The following is a 4,968-nucleotide window of genomic DNA, read 5'->3' on the forward strand; positions in this document are numbered from 1 at the left end:
GGAGGGGGGAAAGTGGGGGCCCCTGGGATTTAAAAAGCTTCATGAAGTGGGGTGTGTTTCCTGAGATGTGGGGGGCAGAGGAGTGGCTTCCCAATTAGGGGTAGGAAGGCCAAGTCCTGCCTGCTGATCTCTTGCTTGATACTGAATTCTGAACCATCTGGGGCTGAAGCCAGAAGCAGGGAGCCGACTCTTCTCAAGTGGGGCTCTTGGAGGTCCCAGGCCTCCTTCCTCAGTTGGGGGGCTGCTTCTCTGCAGATGGAAGGTGGTCTCCCTGCAGGTGAGCCGCTAAAGAGAGGCAGGCAGAGGAGGAGACGGAAAATGGAGAGCCGAGCAAGGCCTCATCCATCCAGGGCGTGAGCGACTCTGGGGAGCAAGCCTGAGGCCCAGCCTGCCATTTCACTCCCCAGAGACACAATGCAAGACAATTGCTTCCTTGTGTCAATGGGGGGGGGCTTGCCCTAACCCCTCCCCCAGCTAACCAGATTTCAGTCTGGATTCGTGCCAGAGGGGTCTCTCTGGCACCCCTTTGCCGCTGACCTCAGTCCTGCCAGGGCTTTGATTTGGCCCATGGGTCTCTTCTGGGAGAGCCATGCCCACCTGGCCCCAGGTGATTGACCATGGGAGGTTGGCACTTGGGCACCCAGCCTGCTTCATGGTTTCACTGGGCAGCATCCATCCCCCTAGGGTGCCAGTGGCCTTTCCCCTCAACTGGACCCCTCCCCACTCAGCCCAGCTTGCGCAAGTCCACCACAGGCTGTGGCCCTTCGTCTGTGGGCAGGGGAGCCTCTCCCTCTCAGAAGGCTGCCTGTCACATTCTGAAGCAGATGCTGAGAATATACTGTGCTGAATAATGAAATAAAGTCTCCTCTCTGACTGACTCAAATCCCTCGGGCCAGACGTGTCTTTCTTCTGAGTTGCTCGCTATGCTTCCTCGGCCGCTGGACTGCGCATCTCCAGGCTGCCGGGGTCTGCACAATGCACAATATGTGGGTGTTAAGAGGGGGCTGCCCACTTGGCTGTGTGTTTCTCTTTGCCTTCCTCCTTGCCCTTCAGTTGCACTCTCCACGATCTGCTTCCACATCACTTATTTGCACACCACCTTTCCCTGGTCGAATCCATGCTGAAGGCAGCTCGCAATATGAGAAGATTTGCATCCTAACAAAGATAAATCTTGCACTACATAACTTTTTGGTTAACCTAAGATAGTAGCTTGGGATGAGGACTTAGGTTATCCAGGTGGCAAGAGGGAAAAAGGAAAAAGGTTACGAAAATACCGTATATCAAAAGTAGTCATAAGCAATAAATAAAAATTTATAAAAATGTACATAACAAAATTAAACAACCTCTATGTAAGTCATAGTCGGGACACAGGTGGCGCTGTGGGTTAAACCACAGAGCCTAGGGCTTGCCGATCGGAAGGTCAGCGGTTCAAATCCCCACGACGGGGCGAGCTCCCGTTGCTCAGTCCCTGCTCCTGCCAACCTAGCAGTTCGAAAGCACATCAAAATGCAAGTAGATAAATAGGTACCGCTCCGGCGGGAAGGTAAACGGCATTTCCGTGCGCTGCTCTGGTTCGCCAGAAGCGGCTTAGTCATGCTGGCCACATGATCTGGAAGTTGTACGCCTGATCCCTCAGCCAATAAAGCGAGATGAGCGCTGCAAGCCCAGAGTCGGTCACGACTGGACCTAATGGTCAGGGGTCCCTTTACCTTTACCTTTATGTAAGTCATAATAGGATCTAAAATAAATGTTTGAAATAACAATCTATCTCATCAAAACAGATATTATCCAAGAGCACCCAAAGGGTGCTGGGATGATCCAGAAGGGTGCTGGGTCCCATGACTGCAAGCAGGCTGAAGATGGAGGGGCTTCCCAGGCCAATCAAAGCGTCCCTCCACCCCACTATAGAGAGCCCTCTTCTCTTGTTCACCCTCCTGGGTGGATGAAAGTGCTGCTGAGAGAGATTTTTGTGAAAACCAGTTACCCTGTTGCACCCGGAGACAGCTCAGGAGGGGGCCTGCAAACGCCCCCAACCCCCTGGCTTACTGGTCCTGAAGGGGATGCAGAGCATGAACAGAAAGGCCAAGGAAATTCCATACCCCAAAGCGGGGGGGGGGGGGGGATGGCAGACATGGAGTTTCTGGGTCTCAACCACATCTTGCAAGAAACATCATATTATTCAGAAATCGGAAATCAGGGTGGATGCTTGAGGTGGGCAGGGTGGTAATCTTCTCTCATTATTTCCCCCTGTGGTGTGATCCTGGCGCACCTCCACCCTGCCCACCTCAAGCATCATTTGCAACGGGAAGGAAGGGGCCACAGACAAGCAGAGAAACGAAGGGCCTTTTCCTCCTTAGTGGGGGCTCCTGCTGCGCTGTGGAGGGAGCTCACATTAAGATGGGGGGGGGGTTCCAGCCTGTGACTGGCTTCATTTGCACATATTGATTCCTGCATTGCAGGGGGGGCTGGACTAGATGGCCCTCAGGCTCCCTTCCAGCTCTAAAGTTCTATGATTCTGTGATTCAGATCTGGATCCAAAGGGGCCAGGGACCCACAGAGGCCAATACCTGGACATAGCTGTCAACTTACAGATTTGAAAATAAGGGACCAGCAGCCTTGAAAATAAGGGACCAGCAGCCAAAATAAGGGACCTGCAGCCTCACCTGTTCCAGGCACTCCAGTCTTCCTGTCCTCCTGCAGTCTGGTCAAACTCATGCCGGGTAGCTTTGAGAACACTGTCCAACCTACTTTGTAACCAGAGGTTCAACTGAATAGAATCTGAATCACATGCACCACAAGGCCTATGCAGCCTCAACTTAAGATGGCTCCCTGGCCTGGCTTTGCACTGCAAAGTTTGCAGCAGCACGTGCAAGAAAATGGCGTCCAGCATTCAAAAACCCCCTCGGCTTGCATTAACTAGCCACACACAAGGCATGCAAGCTCCACCCCCCAGTCGTTCTTAGACTTCTTATTGGGTGATCAACACAGCCAAGCAACACAGTTGGAGCCTCCCTCCTCCCTGGCTGGCAGGGAGGGAGGGAGAGGAGCTGCTTCCTTTGAAATTTAAGGGACATCATTTAAGGGACATCCATCAATAAGGGACAGCAGCAGGACATGGCGCTGGAATAAGAGACTGTCCCTTCAAATAAGGGACACTTGACAGCTATGTACCTGGACAACTCCCACCCCCTGCTCTGGCTGTACCAGACTCTGCCACCTGCTCAGATCCCACAGCACGAGACTCCAGCCCCTGGCCTGACATGATGCTGCAGGAAGGAAGGGCATGCTTAAACTGAGCCAAGAGCAGCTGGGTCTCCAAATAGTGTGATGCAGTAGTTGAACTGAAGGGGAGGGAAGGAAGGAGAGAGAAAGAAAGAGAGCTAGAGGTCAAGGGCCTATTTATTTATCTATTTGTTTGTCTATTTCATTGCATTTATATTCCATCTTTTTCTCCAAGCAGCTCCAAGTGGCACACATGGCTCACCCCTCCTCACTTAATCTCTACAACAACCCTGTGACAGACTCTCCAAGTGTTCCCATTTTCCAGGGACAGTCCTGGATTTATAGAAGATGTCCCGGTTTCTGATTTGATCCCGGAATGTCCTGCTTTTCCTTCGGACATCCCTATTTTCATCAGAGAAATGTTGGAGGGTATGGAGTTATGCAACCCCCCGAGCCAAGGAAATAAGTAACTATACAAGCTTTAGAAGACATCTGAAGGCAGCCCTGGTTAGTTTTATTATGTTTTTATATATGTTGGAAGCTGCCCAGACTGGCAGGTGGGATATTATTATTATTATTATTATTATTATTATTATTATTATTATTATTGAATAGGATGTCCCTATTGTCATCAGAGAAATATTGGAGGGTATGCTGTGAGACAGGTTAGGCTGAGTGGCATTGATCAGCCCCCAAGGTAGCCCAGCTGGCTTCATCATGGCCAACCCTGATCTCTCCCAGCTCTTAATCCAACACTTCAACAGCTACACCACACTGGCTCTCAGAGCAGAACCTCTGCTTTGTATGGAACAAGGCAAGCCAAGTTGCCCATGAGCACAGAAGCCCTGCCAGCAGTCATGTGGCCGCAGGTCAGAAGGTGTTCATAGAATCATAGAGTTGGAAGTGACCACAAGGGCCATCGAGTCCAACCCCCTGCCAAGCAGGAAACACCATCAGAGCACTCCTGACATATGGTTGTCAAGCCTCTGCTTAAAGACCTCCAAAGAAGGGCCACTTGCCCTGACCCCACAACAACCCTGGGCAAGTTGGGACTGTGGAGTCCTGCCCAGTCCCATCCTGGGGGGCTCCCCATGTTTTCTGTCAGCCACAAGAAGCTACGGGGGGAGGAGGGGATTTTGATGGGGCAAAAAAGACCTTGATAAAGGAGAGGGCCCCTTATAGTGGCCCAGATGGCAACAGCCCCTCTCCCACCCCAGCTACCACAAGCTCCTGCATTGAGCCTCTGCCTGGAAGTGGGGCTCCCAGCACCCCACCAGGGAGGGAGCCTTCCCTGTTCCTCTGCCAGGCACAGTGTCACCCTGCTGTCTTCTTCAATAAAAGCTCCTTTGCCTCCTGCCCAGCTAATCACATTACTTGCAAACTCTTTGTGCAAGAGGTTTGGTGGCTCATCATCGCTTGAGTCCTTCAATCATGATTTCAGAGCCTACTCAGAAAGGGGCCCTCGCCTGCTCCCTCTTTAAGAGCTCATCTGGGATGACAGGACGAGTTATCAACAGCAGAGAGCAAGCAGAAGGCTGCCTCCTCTCACCCCCCACCACACACCTTCATTGAATCAAGCGCCTTATCAGATCCCCCCTAATCACATCTGCAAGGTAATGGGGGATGCTCTCGCCCGGCTGGGCTAATGGTAGCCCAGGGACTAGGCTGTAATGGGACTGGATTGATTTGATCTGGGTAATGAAGGAGTTGTGGCAATGCTGCTTCCAGCAGTCCAAGATAAAGGGG

Source organism: Podarcis erhardii (genome assembly GCF_964252035.2).
Source record: "Podarcis erhardii genome assembly, chromosome: 15".
Taxonomy (NCBI): Eukaryota; Metazoa; Chordata; class Lepidosauria; order Squamata; family Lacertidae; genus Podarcis; species Podarcis erhardii.